Source organism: Myotis yumanensis, unplaced genomic scaffold (assembly GCF_028538775.1).
Source record: "Myotis yumanensis isolate MYYU_CA2020_CCGP unplaced genomic scaffold, mMyoYum1.0.hap1 SCAF_15, whole genome shotgun sequence".
Lineage (NCBI taxonomy): Eukaryota > Metazoa > Chordata > Mammalia > Chiroptera > Vespertilionidae > Myotis > Myotis yumanensis.
Window position 1 is genome coordinate 41,189,300 of NW_027223766.1, and position 19,163 is coordinate 41,208,462.

Consider the following 19,163-nt stretch of genomic DNA (forward strand, 5'->3'; position numbering starts at 1 on the left):
CTCACTCTTGGATCCTGAGTTTGGCTGAAGTATAATTTGTGACAAAAGAAAAGACTGTGTCAAATGAAATTCAGATGTTGTTTCCAGTGAAGTGACTATAATGAAATTTAGCTTGGAAAGAACACATGAAACAAATGGTTCATCAGACCCTGGATTTAGGTTGGGAGTCGGCAAATGGTGACCCGCAGGCCAGCTGTGTGTTTCTTAGGTAAAGTGTTATTGGCACACAGGCCCACTTGTTTGTTTTTGTATCGTCTTCTGTGACATAATTGAGTACTTGCAACAGAGACCATATGTTCTGCAAAGCCAAAAATATCCACTATCTCGCCTGATGCAGCCCCCTGATAGAGATGATTAAAGCACTCAGATGTTTTTGGATCAGCGTATGAGATTGGCCGCAGTTTAGAATATGCAGCTATTTGCAGACTTATACAACAGAACATCCGAGGACATTTACAGAGACTGTTCTAACCTTCCATGTGTAAGAAGTCGGAGAAATGGAGAAGAGATCAGGGTTCAGAAAGTAAATGGAGAGGCAGCAGCGAGTGGGTGGGGTCTGTGTGTGTCTGCGCCCCTCGGAGTCCTATCAGAGTTCAGCTGTGACTTGATATCACAGGCCCTGACATGCTTCTGAGAGCTTGACAGCACCCATAATTGGCAGAAAGCAAACAGTGGGTTTGTGAAAAAGTACGATCCTTTGCATTATCACATCAGTGATTTGTGGATTTAATTACTTTATCTTATTAATGTGGATAATTTAGCACTGACTTCATTAACTCAGAAGGCGTTTCGTGGGCATCTATTTGTGTAGAAACTGCAAGAGTTGCCCTCAAAGTCATGTACTTGTGAGCATGAGTGTGAGCAAACAGGTAGGAAAGCCTGGACATTGTGTTCTGATGTGCCTTGAGCTTCCAGTGCATAAAAGAGAGACCACAGGTAGATAAGAGGAGCAACATCAACTCATGGAAGGCCCTAATGCTGTCTAGGGAGCTTGAACTTTTACCAGGAGCCAGTAGGAAACTTCTTGATCAGGGAGATGGCATATCCATACTTGTGCTTCAATTAGGGTGTTAATTGAGTGTGGGGTGGCGGAGGGTGGATGAGAGTAGAGGTCGGGGGACTAGTCAGTAGGCAGTTTCAATAGCCTGGGATGGTTGTAGTCCGACAGAGATGACGTGGGCCTTGAGTGCAATATCCATGGAAATGGGGAGAAAGACATTTAAAAGTGACGGTGAGGGTAAAATCAACCAAGATCCTGCCACTTGGTTAGTAAGGGCTCCTGGATTGGAGTTGAGGTGATTGGGAGGCTGGAGAAGGTATTAATCGTATTAATAGAAATAGAGAAGCCAGGGAGAGAAGTAGGTTTGAGGGTCAAAAATAGTAAGATCAGTTTTCTATGAAATGAATTGAAGACTCTGTAAAGTACCCGGGTGGTAGGGGGAGAGGAGGGAAAAGAGAGAAAGAGAGAGAGAGGGAGAGAGAAAGGAATTGGTGCTAGAAATGAAGATTTAGGAATTATCTGAGAAAAGATAATTATTGAGGCTGTGGGCATAGATAAAATACAAGATGCTCAGTTAAAATTGAACTTCAGACCAGCAAAGAATCATGTTTGAGGCTGAGAATGTCCCACATAATATTTAGGACATCCTTATGCTAAAAAGTTATTCATTGTTGATCTGAAATTCAAATTTAACTGGGCATTCTGTATTTTTATTTGCTAGATCTGGGCAATCCTAGACTGGGGATTGTCCACAATTATGACATGGTCAGAAGAAGAGAAGATAGTGAGAGAGCCTGGACTGGAGATACAGGTTCCAGGGAAGCTAGGGTACTGTACCATCATGGAATCAAAGGGCAGAGTGGGTTTCAGGAGGGTTGAGCAGAAAGGTCAAGGTCATTGCATCTGGCAACTTGGGAGTCATTAGGGACCTTGGAGAGAGCAGATGGAGGTCTGGTTACAACGGGTTAAGGAGTAAATAAAATAAGGGAGATGGAAATAATTAGTGTAGACTCTTTTAGGAAGTATGATGGAGGAGAGGAGAGATGGGATGGTAAAGGGTAACAAAACAGAAGGCAGGTTTGCAGGATTAGAGAGACCAACCCTATTTTCCAGCTTTGGAGAAGGAGCCTAGAGAAGTGCATCCTGAAGATGTAAGAGGAATGATGGGGACAGGGACGGAGTGAGCTGTGGGTGATGGTGGGAGGGAGAATCAGGGCATAAATGGAGGCATTCACCTTTGCCTGGAGGATGCCCCCTCTTCCTCTAAGGAAGGAAGGAAAGGGGTGTGTGTGGGGGAGGAGGGGGATGTGGAGGCTTTCGCAGTAGGGAGAGCAAGGAAGGCTTTTTACTTTTTCCTCGCTGTCTGACCATGATATTGAGAGTGCATTATGGAGGGAGGATTGGAGGAGCAGGAGGAGAAGACTCAGACTCAAAATATTCCGTTTGCTGATTGCACAGGACTGATCTGACAAGAGCTCGAAGGGCGCCTGTAATCCACCCACGTGGGAGCCATTCAGGTCCCTCTGTTGTATCTTCCACCAGCTCTAGCGATCTGTATCGATTCATCACATAATTAAATTGCTCACTGGGGAAGAGAAAATGACAGAAACGTAACTGAACCGACTCACACTCCTCCATTTTGTTAAAGCAGGAGACTCAGGCCACACAAGGATCAGGGCCATTTATCCGTGTCTCTAATCCTAGAGAGGGTAGCCAGGGCGCCCAGCAGACGGCATTTGGGGGAACATGTGGAACTCCTAGCCTGTGAGTTCCTGTCTATACCCTGCAGACGGTGTCATGTGGCGTTAATGGCTCTGCTATGTCACACCCACATACCAGGGACTCACCGATGTACAGGTGACACACGCTGACCCCAGCCACCCTCCCTCAGCTCTCCGGGAGCTCAAGTCAGAGGACTATTTTGCAGAGGGAGAGGATGAGGTTGAGGAGCAAAGCAGCCTGCGGTCTCTTAGCTGCTTTTTCTCATTTGCAGCACGGGGAGGGAGCCGTTTGCCAAGCAGCAGAAGCCTGAGAAAGAGAGTTATTTCGGGGAGGGGGTGGGGAGGGGCCGTCTGCCTGGGAAAGCTCTTAGTGCCTCCACCTCCAGAGAACATTAGCACATCCTGCCCCTTCTCCACCGTCCTCTCTCTCTCCCTCCTCCTCGCCCCCAACACAAAGACACAAATGAAATTCCTAAAAGTAGACTACTTCTGCTTAGTTATTTTTAGTATTGGCTGTTAGTATTTATCAAGCTTTTCCGTGATCATTTGTCCTCCCACCCACTTCTCTTCCTGCCTCTGTGTGCTGGGCTTGGGATGGAAGGGGCATGCATCACAAACAGCTGGTGGCCTCATACAAACATCGCCTGGAGAGAGGAGGCTGCGGGCCTTTCAAATCATCGCCCCACACTCAGCTGGAAGAGAAGAAAGATGTGCATTCCATTAGCTTCGGAGGGCAAGGGACGCCTTGGTGAAGGTGAGCCCTTTAAAATGCCTAGGTGCTAGGTGGTGCTTCATTAGGTCAAAGGCCCTGGTCAAGGAGCTGGGTTAGAGAACCCACACACGCACAGAGGTCATCATACAGGCAGGATGGTTGGGAGGCCAAGCAAAGAAGCAGAAAGCCAGAGGAAGCAGATACCGGAGGAGAGAAAAGAATAAAAATCCATGCACGACTCAGGGATCCGAGCGAGCTGAAGGGCTGAGGTGACGCGAGGTGGGTGGGGTTGAAAAGGCCAGAGGAGGGAAGCTCTGTGGCACCGCAGTTAGTTATGGCTTAATGCTGAAACGCTGCTGGTTCCTGCCCCGAGCCTGTCCTGTCCCCTGGAGGCAATGCCCAGAGCAGCCACATTGCTCTGGGGAGAAGCTCCCCGGACAGGACAGGGTCTCACAAAGGGCTGCTGAATGGAAGGAGGCCAGTCCAAATGGAGTCGTGGCAGCTGCACGGCCACTGCACCCCTTGCCTGCTTATTTTTTTAAATGTATTTTATTGATTTTTTTACAGAGAGGAAGGGAGAGGGATAGAGAGTCTGAAACATCGATGAGAGAGAAACATCGATCAGCTGCCTATTGCACACTTCCTCCTGGGGATGTGCCCGCAACTAAGGTACATGCCCTTGACAGGAATCGAACCTGGGACCCTTCAGTTCGCAGGCCAACGCTCTATCCACTGAGCCAAACCGGTTAGGGCCCTTGCCGTGTATGAGGAAGCAGAAGAGAGTTGTTTCTATTTTTAATAAATATGTTTTTATTGATTTCAGAGAGGAAGGGAGAGTAAGAGAGAGAAACATCAATGATGAGAGAGAATCATGGATTGGCTCCCTCCTGCACGCCCCCTACTGGGGATCGAGCTCACAGCCTGGGCCTGTGCCCTTGGCCGGAATTGAACCCGGGACCCTTCAGTTCGCGGGCTGATGCTCTATCCACTGAGCAAAAGTAGCTAGGGCGAGTTGTTTCCTTTTGCATCTTTTAAAAAAAAGTTTTGGCTTGATTTTTGTGTTATTTTTAAGTTTTATTATCTTTTTCAGTTTCCTAGAAATGGAAAAATACAGTAAATGAAATAAAAAAAATTCAATGAATGGACTTAACCCATGGAGGGAATAGAGAAAAAAAATCAGTGAACTTGTAGATAAAATAATAGAAATGGCCCCATTCAATCAACAGAGAAAATAAACTGAAATGGGAAAATATTAAAAGAACAGGGCTTCAGGGGACTTATGGGGATATAAAAAATTGTCTAGAATGTGTATCATCAACATCCTAGAAGGAGAGAGAGAGAGAGAGAGAGAGAGAGAGAGAGAGAGAGAAAGAGAGAGAGAGAGAGAGAGAGAGAGAGAGAGAGAGAGAAAGGACAGAGAAGGCTGAAAAAGTATTTGAAGAAACAATGGCTAAAAGTTTTTCAAATTTGACAAAGGACAGACTGATAGTGTCAAGAAGTTCAGTGAAAACCCAAATAGGATTAACCCAAAGACATCCACACTAAGACACATAATAGTCAAACTTCTAAAAACTAAAGAAAAGACCTTAAAAACAGCAGGAGAAAAATTAGACCTTATCTATTGGGGGTAAACAATTAGAATGAGAATGGATTTCTCATCAGAAAGCAGGGAGGCCAGAGGAAGTGGCAGAATATTTTTTTACTGGTAAATGCTGAAAAAAGGAACTGTCAAACCAGAATCCTAAATCCAGTGAAGATATCCTTCAGGAAAGAAAAAGAAAACATGACATTTTCAGCTGAAGGAAACCTAGAAATTTGTCACCAGCAGACTTATGTTAAAGAAATATCTGAAGAAAGTTCTCTAAAGAAAGAAGTGATGAAAGAGGGAATCTTGGGACACCAGGAGGAAGAATGAATAATACAAAGAGTAAAAAATGGGAGTAAATACAATAAACTTTCCTTCTCTGTTTTCTAAATTATGTGTGATGATTGCAGCAAAAATTATCACAGTGTCTGCTGTGACTGTCAATATATGCAGAGAAAATACTTAAGAAAATTATATTATAAATGAGGGAGAGTAAAGGGATGTAAAGTGAGGTAAGGATTTTACTTTAGGTGGTATAATATCAACAATAATACACTCTTGTAAGTTATGTATATTTGAGGTAATATGGAAAGCAAACGTTAACAAAGCCATACAAACAGATATCATAAAAAGTACTAAATAAATAAAAATGGAATTCTAAAAAAATGCTCAAGAGTCCACAATGAGGTTAGAAAATGAAAATAAAGAAGGAGAAAATAGAGAATAAACAGGAAATAAAAAGTAAAATGTCAGGCTTCAGCCCAAATATATCAACAATTACATTATAATGTAAATGGCCTAAGTATACAGAATATAAGACAGAGACTGGCACATTGGATTCAAAAAACTGATTCAACCACATGCTATCTACAGAAAAACTACCTTAAAATATCATAATATAGGAGAGTGAAAGTAAAAATATGGAAAAAGATGTACCAGATAAACATTGATGAAAAGTAAGAAGGGGTGGCTAAATTAAAGTCAGATAAAGACTCCAGAGCAGTGGTTCTCAACCTTTCTAATGCCGCGACCCTTTAATACCGTTCCTCATGTTGTGGTGACCTCCCCAACCATAAAATTATTTTCATTGCTACTTCATAACTGTAATTTTGCTACTGTTATGAATCATAATGTAAATATCTGATATGCTATATGTGTTTTCTGATGGTCACGACCCACAGGTTGAGAACCGTTGCTCCAGAGCAAAGAAAATGACCAGGACCATAGAAAGTCATTATATAATGACAAAAGGCTCAATCCATGGAAATGACATAGCAAATATACATATTTTGCATGCAAATTCTAAATGTATGCCAAACAGCAGAGAAAAATATGTGGAACAAAAACTGATAAAATTGACCAAAACCGGTTTGGCTCAGTGGATAGAGCGTCGGCCTGCGGACTGAAAGGTCCCAGGTTCGATTCTGGTCAAGGGCATGTACCTGGGTTGCGGGCACATCCTCAATAGGAGATGTGTGGGAGGCAGCTGGTTGATGTTTCTCTCTCATCGATGTTTCTAACTATCTCTCTCCCTTCCTCTCTGTAAAAAAATCAATAAAATATATTTTTTTAAAAAAACTGATAAAATTGAAGGAATAGGCGAATTCACAATTAGAGTTGGAAACTTCAGCAAAGCTTTCTCAATAATTAATAGAACAACCTGACAGAAAACCAACAAGTACAGAGAGCAACACAATAGCACTATCAATCAACCAGATCTAATTTAGTTTATAGAACCCACCCAGCAACAATAGAAAAGACATTATTTTCAAGCACCATAAAATATGTATACACACACTTTGAGTAGTTATAAAGGCAGTGTTTATTAAAATACATTTCATTTTCAAAATTGAGCTATCAGTTGCTAACATGTGTATACATTTTTTGGGACACCCTGTATATGCCAAGATAAACCAAAAACCAAACCTCAACAATTTTTAAAAAATTCTTCACTTGAGGATATGTTTAGAAAGAGGAAGTGGGGGCTGGGGGGAGAGAGAGAGAGAGAAACATCGATCATTTGCCCCCTGTACTCGTGCCCCAACTCCGGGGGTTAAACCCATAACCTAGGTATGTGCTTTGGCCAGGAATTGAATCTGCAGCCTTATGGTGTATGGGACGACGCTCCCACCAACTGAGACACCCAGCGAGGGCCAAACCTCAATAAATTTAAAAGAATTGAAACTGAGAGAAAATTTTAACACTAAATATTTAGATTACAAAAAGAGGAGAAGTCTCAAATCAATCATCTAAGCTCTCTTCTCCAGAAACTAGTTTTTCAAGAAACTAGAGAAAAAGTGCAAAATGAACACAAAGCACATATAAAGAAGGACATAATAAACATCAGAGATCAATAAAATTGAAAAGAGCAAAGCAATAGAGAAAAAAGATCAAACAAAAAAAACTGGCTCTTTGTCAAGATCAACAATTAATAAACCTCCAGCAACACTGACCCCTGCCCCCCCCCCAAATAAAAGAGAGAGAGAGAAAACACAAATTACCAATATCTGGAATCAAAAATGCAACATCACTATATACTGGCAGACATCAAGAGAATAACAAGGGAATACTTATAAACAACTCTACCCAACAAAGTTTCACAACTTGTATGAAATGCAACAATTTCCCAAAAAGAAATGCCACAACCCACAGAATATAAAATAGATTTTTGGGGGGTAGCCTTATAACTAAAGAAATTGAATTAATAATTTAGAATTTCTCCAAAGAGAAAATTGCAGGCCCAGAGAGTTTCACTGGAAAATTCTACCAAATATTTAAAGAAGAATTAACATTAACCTTATAAATCTCTCCCAGAAAATAGAAGAGGATGGAACACTTCCCAATTCATTTTATAAAGCTATTCTGACACCAAAACGAGAAAAAGACAGTTCAACATGAGATAACTAGAGACTAATGACTCTTGTGAAGAGAGATGCAAAATTTCTTAACAAAACATTCAGCAATACATACAAATAACTATGTACCATAACAAAATGGGCTTTATTCTAGCGATTCAAAGCTCATTCAATATGAAAAGCAATCAGTGTAATCCACCATATAAACAAGACTAAAAAATTGCAATCGCACTAATTAAATCAGAAAAATCATTTGAAAAAATTCAACACTCATTCATGGTAAAAAAAAAAAAAAAAAACTCTCAGAAAAATAGAAATAGAGAGAAACTTCCTAAAATTGATAAAGAATACATACAAAACACGTGCATCTGTCAACATACTTTAGAGCGAAAAAGTGAATCCTTTTCTCATAAGATCAGGAGCAAGGCAAGGCTGTCCTCTCTCACCACTTGTACTCAGCAGAGTACTAGAAATTCTACATAGTGCAATAAAGTAAAAAGAGAAAATAGAAGGCATTCAGATCAGAAAGGAAGAAATAAAACTGCTCTTCTTTACAGTGACATGATGGTCTAATAGAAAAATCCAATGGAATTTACAAAAACAAAACAAAACAAAACACTTTCCTAGAACTGATAGGTGAGTTCAGCTAGGTTGCAAAATATAAAATGAACATAGAAAAATCTATGTATTTCTATATACTAGCAATGTATACGTGGATATTGAAATACGGTCCTAGCCAGTTTGGCTCAGTGGATAGAGCATCAACCTGCAGACTGAAGGGTCCCAGGTTTCATTCCGGCCAATGGCACATGCACAGGTAGCGGGCTAGATCCACAGTGCAGGGCATGCAGGAGGCATTTGATCAATGATTCTCTCTCATCATTGATGTTTCTCTCTCTCTCCCTTTCCCTTCCTCTCTGAAATCAATAAAAATATATTAATATATATATATGGTATCACTTATAATTGCACAAAATATGAAATACTTATGTGTAAATCTAACAAAACATATACAGATCTGTGTGTTGAAAACAATAAAATGCCTATGAAAGGAATCAAAGAAGATCTAAATAAATGGAAAGACATACTATGTTAATAAATTGGAAGATTCAACATAGTAAAGACCTCAATTCTCCCCAAATTGATATTCAGGTTTAATGTAATTATTAAAAAAAATTCCAGCAAAGAATTTTGTAGTTCTAGACAAGATTATTGTAAAAATTTATATGAAAAGGGAAGAAGCTAGAATATCTAACACAATTGTTAAAAAGAAGAAAAACTGGGAGGAATCATTCTACCTGATTTCAAGATATATTATGAGGCTACAATAATCAAGACTGTGTGGAATTAGCAGAGGGATAGATACAAAGATCAATGGAACAAAATAGAGAAACTGGAAACAGCCGCATATAAGTTAGTCAACTGATTTTTGGCAACTATCTAAAAGCAAGTCAATGGAGGAAAGACTTTTTTTTCCTCCAGAAAATGGTGCTGAAATAATTGGGTAACCATAGGCAAAATCAAACAAAAAACACCTTATACAACTCCAAATGGATTGTAAATTTAGATATAAAACATAAAACTTTGAGGAGAAAACAAAGGAGAAAATATTCAGGACCCGTGGCTGCATGAAGAGTTCTTAAAACATAATACCAAGGCATGACCTCTAAAAGAAAAAATAAATCAATCAGACTTGATCCAAATTAAAAATATTTGCTCTACGAAGGACTCTGTGAAGAGGATGAAAAGATAAGTTATAGACTGATGGAAAATATTTGCAAAACACATACCTGACAAAGGACTTATAGCTACACTGTGTAAAGAACCTAAAACTCAACAGTTAAAAAAGAAACAATTCTATTTGAGAATAAGCAAAATAATTAAAAGAGACATTCTACTGAAATGGATATAGCTGTCAAATAAGCACATGAAAAGACATTTAACACCACAAGCTATTAGGAAGATGCAAATGAAGATCGCGATGAGCTATCTCTATCTCTACATACCCACTAGAACAACTAAAATTGAAAATAGCAATAATGCCATATGCTGACAAGAATGCAGAAAAACAGAATATCTCATGCATTGCTGGTTAAAATGGTACAGCTACTCTGGGCAATAATTAGGCAATTTTTAAAATATGGCTCAGCAATCACTCTCCTATGATTTATCCTAGAGAAATAAAAAACTACATCTCCACAAAAGCCAATATTCAATTTCTCCTTGAAGCTTTATTTGTAACTAGAGGCCTGGTGCACAGATTCATGCACATTGAAAGGAAATTATAGAGGCCAGGGGTGGTGGTGGTGGTGGGAGGTTGGCTCCAGGGCAAGTCCGGCCCATCTCACCCAGTCCCAATTGGCCAGACCCCAGCAGCAAGCTAACCTACCAGTTGGAGCATCTGCCCCTGGTGGTCAGCGCACGTCAGTGCAGTCGAACGGTCAGACACTTGGCTGGCTTTTATATATATAGACTAGTAGCTCTGTGCATGAATCTGTGTGCCAGTAGCTCCCTGCAGGGCCTGGCCACTCCGCACCTGCTGCCTAGAGGCTCTCTGTGGCCCAGAGGCCCATCCGCGGCCGGGCGTGGAATGCTTGCCTAATCGCCGGGGCAACGACGCAAGCGTTCCTCCCCACGGCCACTCCATGCCTGCTGCCCAGAGGCCCTCTGTGGCCACAGTGGAACGCTTGCCTTGTCGCCATAGCAACAAAGCAAACATTCTGCCAGGCCGCTCACGCCGCCCGCTCTCAGCGGCCGCCCCCCCAGGACTGATGGACTCTGGCGGGACTGAGAGAACTGGGTGCCACCATGTTGTGACGGAATGATGGTTCATTTGCATATTACCCTTTTATTAGATAGGGTAGTCCCCAAACAACTAAAATGTCCTACAATAAGTGGTCAAACAAACTGTGGTACATTCAAACCATGGAATACTATTCAATAAAATTGATGGACGAAACAACTCTGATGGATCTCAAGAGCATTATGCTGAGTAAAAACAAAGCAAAACAAAAAACACAAAAGAACCCCCACCAATATCAAAAGTTCATATGTGGTATGTGTCAGGGCCAGCCTGACAGGTTGAGCCGGGCTGAGGTAGGGAGGTGGGAATTGAGAAAAGAAAGAAAGACAGGAGAGCGGGATCGGGAGGACTACAGCTCAGTCGAGGAACTGCAGCAAGTTTATTAACCACACAATGCTTTTTATACACAAGACACTGAATAGGAGGTCTGTCAAGAGGAATGTATACGTTGTTCCTCTTAATCTCTAAGGGAGGGACAGAGCAGAAGGACAAATTCTCCGTACAGCAAATCTCAGTAAATAGTTACAGACTTCTTGGTAAGCCATGAAAGGCTGTTCTCATTCTACAAAGGTTGCTCTCATTCTACTGATAACCGCCATCCAAACAAGTCTGGGAAAACTGTGTGGGTAAGGGTCTCAGCCTTGCTAGCCCCTTCAGGTGCAAGGACCATGTCAGCTTACACCTGGTCTCCAACAGGTATGGTTTAATTGATAAACATTCTAGAAATGACAAAATTGTAAAGATGGAGAACAGTATAGTGGTTTCTAGGTATAAGGGGTGAGGGCAGAGAGGATGGGTGTGACCATAAAATAGTAGCAGGAAGGAGTTTTGTGTGGTGAGGAACAGTTCTGTGTCTTGATTATAGCGGTGGCTACACGAATCTTCATATGTGATGAAATGATTGTAGAACTGTAAAAAAATGTCTTACATGTGGGTTTACGGAAACAAAACTATTCTTAGCTTTTGCTGTTCTTGAGCTTTATGTATTAAAAAATGTTATCATTTGTATGTAATTACCTGATACTTGCTTTTTTTCATTCATTATTTTCCTAAGGTTCACCTAAGTTGTTGCATGCAGCTGTGATGTATTGATTTCCCCTGTTGTCTAATATTTTATTGTATGCCTATGACTCAATTTATTGGCTCTCCTGTTGGTGGACATTTGTGCTCAATATAGCTTCTTGCTGTTTTGAATAAAGCTGTTATAAACACTTTGTGCATATCCCCCAGTGCAAATATACAAGGGTTTCTCTAGAGAATAGAGGTTTGGAGTGGATTTGTTCAATTGGAGGATACGGGAACATTCAACTTGGTAAGATTCATAAAATAAGGTTAAATTGTTCCCAAGTGTTTACATCAATTTATACTCCTCCCACTATCAATTTAACATCCACTTTCCTGATTACAAATGTGGTTGTTCATATTTTCATATGCTCACCCACCATTTATATTTTTCTCCTCTGGACAGTGGGTCACATCTGTTGCTCATTTTTCTATCGTGTTGTCTTTTTCTTAATGATTTGTAACATTTCTTTATAAAATCTGAATACTGCTCTCTTGTTGATTTTGCATGTTGCAAACCTGTCTCAGATATTGGCATACCTTTTGTTCTCTTTATTGCATGTTTGTAGCAGATCTTAATATTACAGTAGGAAAATTTATTGGTCTTCCCTTTTATGATGAACACTTCTGTGCCTTAAGAATTCCTTTCCCATTTGGAGGTCAAAAAAGATGTTTCATATTTTCTTCTTCAAGTTTTAACATTTTGCTTTTCACAACTAAGTCCTTAATCCCTCTGGAATTGATTTTTGGCTGTGACTCCTCATTGATTTTTGGCTCAGTAAATTACTCTAGCCTTCATGGGAGTTCTGTTGTCTTTTAATTCCAGCTTCCCTGCCATGTATGGTTCTATGCTTGCTCTGTCTCTTCAAATTGTGTTTTTCGCCTTTTGGTATGCCTGGTCATTTTTTCTTGATAGCCAGACATGCTGTACTGGGTAAAAGGAATTGCTGTAAATAGATCTTCAGTGGTGGCGGATAACAAAATGGAAGGTCAAATGCAAGGGCACTTTATACACTTCGAAATATATTTCATAAACAGTGTGGAAGTGTTCTGAACTGTTTTCCAAGAGGGCGCAAATCCAGTGTTAATAGGAAGTTTGACTAAATGTAAAGACTTGGCTAACCAATATCTCTTGAACCTCAGCTCATTCATTCTCTTTCAGACACCTTCAAATAACCCCAGAGCTAGTGTTTTCCTGGATACATACCCCCAAACACCAATCTTCAGATTCCGATTCTTGCCGAACATTGTTGTTGTGGACATTTGTTGATTTTCTCCCCAGTCTCCCCTCCCCCCTTTTCCCTTCCTCACAGGATCTGGAATGTCTTTCCATGTGATTTTTCTTTGGAATGATTCTCCCCTCACTTCCCGGGAATGACCTTACTTAATTTAAAGTCATTCAGCCAAGTATGGTGACTGGCTCGGCAATGGGCAGTCTGAGTGACCTCAGTCAGAACTGGGGCAGCCAGCATGCTCACCCTGTCCCCTTGGAAGATGGATGCGTGGTCTTCAACTGCTGCTGCTGTTGGTTTTGTACCATGAGGGGAAGGCAGCCAGAGGTTCGAGTCAATCTACAGAGAACACCTGTGCCCAGAGAATGGCAGAGACTCAAATGATAGGATGAACTCTGGTTTCCCAAAACTAATCCTCCATCTGTTTCCCCCGCCCCCGCCCCTCCACAGTTCAAGGAAACAAAATATTTTTTTTGTTATTTATTTGTATGAGTGAGTTTGAGTTGGGTTTTCTGTTATTTACATCAAAAAGATGACTGAAGGATAGTTTCTATCTGTATTGTAGGGATATATATATATATGATTTTAACATGTTATTTATTATTTTAATAATGTATATGCTAAAAATAACATATTACTTATATAGTCACATATTTATCACATACATATGTGTATATACACATGAATTTGTTCTAAAGTTTATAGTCCTTCCAGGATTAAAGCCATAGGCCTGAAAGTTACTAAGAGTGCCTGTTTCTCCCCATTAAAAGTTGCCTAAATAGCATCTATCCAAAGGCTTTAGACTGTGAAATGCTAGGACATGAATCCTACTCTTTGGGGGACTGTACCTCCCACCCCCTGTGATACAAGACTCACTCTGAGTACTTTGAGCCACAAAGACCAATTAGGCTGAAATATGTCAGTGTTCTTGTAGGTGTGTTTCCTGTTTCCTGTTGGCAAAGCAACTTCAGAGGAATTAAAAGCAACAGCCTTACATAAACTGCTTTACCGAACGGTCAAACCTTCAAGTGAAATATTCGTTAATTATGCGCGGTCTCGGTTGCAGGGCCACAGAGCTGCTGGTCATAGGCTCAGCCGTGAACCCAGGAGGCTCCGGGACCCAGGCTCTGCGCGGCTGCGTACTGTGAGTGACTTTTTTAACCTCTCCCAAGGCCTGAGTTTCCATTGTGCTGATTAAGATTCAGAATGCAGTTATTGTGTCCTAGTCGGGTTGCTGTGTGTTTATATGTTTTGGTATTTGGTAAAAGGAAAATGCTAGCTTATGTGTGTTGTTAAAGCTTCATCATGAGGTACACATTTCCATTTTTAACTCTTGATAAATTTATGTTACTGGAAAGAAAACTATGTACCCATTCTAATTTTTTAAAAAAAATTCAGTTCTCTTCTATGGTGACTCTGGTTAAATAGAAACATTATTTAAGTGTAAGAAATCTACTTAGAAACAAAACAGGATAGCTGGTAATGAAGTAAAAACCTGTCTTGCTTCCTGGAAAAAAAGGCAATATGCATGGGCCCCTCCTTACTTTCCCAGGGTGCTCACTGGGCCTGGGGCATGTAAGAGGATCCTGGGCGGCGAGCAGGTGGGATGTTTTCTCATTCAGAAAAGGTTCTTCTGAAATTCTACTCTGGTACAATTAGGAAAGCAGTAACCACAATAGTGAATTTCCTGTTAAGACAAGAACATTATTACTTTCCTAATGTGTGGATGTGGGTCTCAGAAGCCAACTCATTGAATATTTAGGAAATTGGCTTTTCAGAGAGGGAAATCTGGTAGATGAATTTTGTGGATATTTTTTCAAAATATGCTTGTGGCCGCAGATCGGAACCAGCCAAGATATGTAAGCAAGGTAGTATGGCTTAGGCCCTGGTGACATGTTTTGTGGCTGTTTGTAAATGAGGCATGGATAGTAATCGAATATTTACTTGGCCAAATAGTTTTATATGAGGAGCAAATGACAAAAATAAAATAAATGCGGGCAAGAACCAAACCTCATTTTGTATTTTACTGCTATTATAGGGGAGGGAGAGAAGTAGATGTGAAATGAAATGTACAAGTACTTAACTCAGCCCACTTCCTTTATCCCCATCAAGCTCCTGGTTTATTAAGTACTAGAGGCCTCATGCACGAAATTCGAGCAAGGGGCTCGGCCCTCGCAGCCCTGGCTTCATCTGGACGGTCGTCCAAAAGGATGTCTGGAAGGACGTCCGGAAGGTCGTCCAGCTGTCCAATCTAATTAGTATGTTACACTTTTATTATTATAGATTAGGGGAGCAACATGGCTGGTCTGAAGGACACCAGAAAGTGAAAGTACAAAGTCTTTTTTTTTTTTAAATATATTTTATTGATTTTTTACAGAGAGGAAGGGAGAGAGATAGAGAGTTAGAAACATCGATAAGAGAGAAACATCCATCAGCTGCCTCCTGCACACCCCCCACTGGGGATGTGCCCGCAACCCAGGTACATGCCCTTGACCGGAATCGAACCCGGAACCCCTCAGTCCGCAGGCCGACGCTCTATCCACTGAGCCAAACCGGTTTCGGCGAAAGTACAAAGTCTTTATTCCAAATTTGGTAGGCCTGTCCTCTTCATGAGATCTATGGGACAGTAAAGAAATATCTGAAGTTATGCTAAGCAAAATCTAAACTTTTGTTGTTTTCTCTCTCCTCGTGACATTGAGAAGTAAGTCTCAACTCCAAAAGCATGTCTCCTGGAAGCCAAGAGAGAATTGTACATCAAGTTGGTAGGGATCAGGCAGCTTGAGCGGCCGTTTCTTCTTGTCATAATTCTCCGGTTGAACTACGTATGGATAGCGCAACCCTACCAGTGGATATGATAGTAGCCATTGCATTAATTCCTTGGATCTTTCTAACATCACACTAAAGAATTATAAGAAAATGCCTGGAGGCAGTAAAGCCTGAGTATAGTTCAACGTAAGAACCTTTCCTGGGCCTGGAGGTGGAGAGAATCAGTGTCTGCTCTGGGCCTCTGGGCCTTGCTGCTGCTCCTCAAGCATCCAGGTCTCTCCTCTGTGCCTGTGATCTCAGGGACAGGGGATTCGTCACTGGAGACCCCCTTCTCGAGTGAGCCCCAAATATAAGCTCTCCTTTATCCCTGTTGTATGTGGAACAAGGAGAGGCTGCAGGAGTTCGTGCTGCAGATTTGAGGCATCTGCCAGGCCCACAGGAGGACAGTTGGGATGAGAAATGGACAGCAAAGCTCCAGGCAGTGAATGAGTCACTCCCCTTTGGGCTACTGCTGGCCCGTGATAGTGAACAAGGCAGCGGGCAGGGGACCTCTTTAAGGAGGCTAACCTTCCTCTCGGGGCTCTCCAAGAGGGTGGCCTAGGTTAGCAAACCCTGCCCCCACTTCCGGGGAGTTCAGGAACCCTGTTTAAGAGTTCCATACACTCGCATAAAAATGGGCCAGTGACAGAGATCCTGATAACAACCGGCAGGGAAGATATATGCAACGAAACTATTTTAAAGTGAAGTACATAAATAAGTTTCAGGTTTACAATTATTTCTGATTTCCGGTGGTTTAGTTGTCTTTCTTTAGCTCCTTTAGGCTAGCACCCTTTTGTCTGGATCCCCAAGAATTCCATACTCTTCCCCAAGGCTTCCTGTGTGACTAGCTTCTTAGTTACATGATATTACATGGAATCCTATTTTTCTGCAGTCTCTGCACTAAAGACCTCTTCCTTACTCCTCCTCTTGAAGAGAATACTATCTGAATCCTCTTGGCCCCCAAATTCACTACCCTTTTTCAATGTCCCATAAAATCCCCTCTATCAAAAACACCTATTTTGTCAACAGAGTATCTTTCATGCGGGGGACAGTAATGGGAAGAGATTATTTCAGAGGCTGAGAGCACAAGACACCAAATATCTAGAGGGTAATTAAAATACGCTTCCAGATGTTTTCAAATGCAGACATAGAAACAAATACTCATTATCCAAGCAATTGATTTCCTGACCACCATTTTCCACTCAGTTATATTCTTAATGCCCACACAGCTAATCAATTAAGTGGGGGGTGGGGCTGGGGGGAGGAAGCACATTACTTTTTTATTAGTATGTAGAAAAAGAATAAAAAGCAGTTGATTTTTCAGTAATTTTGCAACAAGCTCTTTTAATGTTATAGACTTCAGAGAATGATGATTTCTCTGAACCAAAAAGTATCAATTAAGCCCCCAACTTGAGTCCAAAGAAGAATGATACAGTAGAACGTGGACTCATATATTTGGTAGCAGATTATAGTCCTAGAAAAATAATTCATTTATTCATTCAATAAATATTGGTTGAGTGCTTGCTATCTGACAGGCATGGTGCTAGATGAGGGGATATTAATGGGAAATGAGGCAGGCATAGCTTCTGCCTACAGTTGAGTGGTATGAGGTGGGAAGAGACATTAGTCAAATAACTACACAAATTATATTTTACAAATGCGGTAAGTACTATGATGAAAACCTAACCAAACACGAGAAACTATGAAACTATAAAATACAGGCACTGTACCTAGTGGGGTGGTGATCAGGGAAGCCTTCCTGAAGGAAGCTGGAGGGCTGGGGTGGAGGGGAGTGCGCTGGGCAGAGGCTCTGAGACAGAAGAGAGCGTGGAGCGTGCTGGGAACTGAACCATGGCCAGTTCAGTGGGGAGCATTGGGGACATGACGTGAGGGAAGCTGGGAAGGTGGCCGGGGCAGGCATGAGAGGCTCGGTAGAGAATGACTGAGTGAACATGTGTAGTTAATAACATGCAGTGAGTCCTGTTGCCTCCTGTCACACGTGTGAAATAAAAGACATCTGCAATTGTATAATGACTCTGCTATTTGGGAGAAGATTTCATTCATTCATTCATTCATTCACTCACTCATTTAAACACAGATAAAATCCTTGTTGGCATGGATCTTCACTTCCAGTGGAGCAAGCAGATAATATGCAATAAGCAAATGTATAGCTGGCACGCTTTTGTTGATGCGTAAGTGGTATCGGTTGGTTATTAGGTGGAATTTAAAAAATAATTTTAAATATGCATTGCATCTAAGCATGTAGTTATGTGAAGTTATATTCTCTAGCAGTGCGAGGACCATGCTCAGCACAGATGTTCTTCACAGTATCAGTTTGCAGTCAAAGGCCTTGGAGAAATCCTAGGAGAGGAAATTAGAGGCAACCTACGAGATTGGTATCTGTTCTTGTTGCTGAGGATCTAGTGGTGGTACCGCTAACCGACCCTTCATCTTACCACCTCTTCCTGGCGCGGTGGCGGAAGGTTGAGGGGACAATGTAAAAGCAAGTGAAAATAACTAAGATCAACACTGATTGAGCAGGATCTAAGGCAGTGATGGCGAACCTATGACACGCGTGTCAGAGGTGACACGCGAACTCATTTTTTTGGTTGATTTTTCTTTGTTAAATGGCATTTAAATATATAAAATAAATATCAAAAATATAAATCTTTGTTTTACTATGGTTGCAAATATCAAAAAATTTCTATATGTGACATGGCACCAGAGTTAAGTTAGTGTTTTTCAAAATGCTGACACGCCGAGCTCAAAAGGTTCGCCATCACTGGTCTAAGGGATAGTGTTTCAGTCTTCCCATTTTTTACAAAAAGAGCTCAGTATATCTTCTCATACACTTAATATACTTTACACATTTTGCATATCTACGGTCTCTAAAAATAATGTTCGCATTTTACAATCAAGGGACACATTTAAGTGGAAGTATTTCCTTGCCACGTTCTCAAAAGCTGTTCTTTAATTGATGGTGCATCTTAAAATCATCATGACTTACAACTCAGCAGATAAGACATGTCTGGAACCTTGTTTGAGTCTCCAGTCATGCCTGTCTTTTCTGAAGCTCTGCTTGAAGATGCCATGATGACCGTGTTTGCATATCTGTACATAAAGCACTTCCACGGATGGGGTTAAACCAGGGCTCCTGTGAGGGTCACCTTCAGGTCTCACTTGCAAAAATCGGGGGCGGGGGGTAGTTCATTGTATCAAAAGGAGGCATAGATCCTTTCTGATTGGTGTTTCTGGTTTCTTGGGATATAGTCCTAGAAGTGGGATCACTGGGTCAAATGGGAGTTCCATTTTTAGTGTTTTGAGGAAACTCCATACCGTTCTCCACAGTGGCTGCACCAGTCTGCATTCCCACCAGCAGTGCACGAGG

The 19,163-nt window shown here is 41.3% G+C and overlaps 1 protein-coding gene across 2 annotated transcripts in view; it reads left to right on the forward strand.

Moving 5' to 3' along the window:
- The window catches only part of NCALD (neurocalcin delta), a 316,714-nt gene that overhangs the window by 171,560 nt on the left and 125,991 nt on the right, over positions 1 to 19,163 (forward strand). For both annotated transcript variants that reach the window (XM_070392674.1, XM_070392671.1), the window contains exon 4: positions 14,037 to 14,114. The gene's annotated coding sequence lies outside the window, so the exon portion shown is untranslated. The remainder of the gene's footprint in view (positions 1 to 14,036; positions 14,115 to 19,163) is intronic.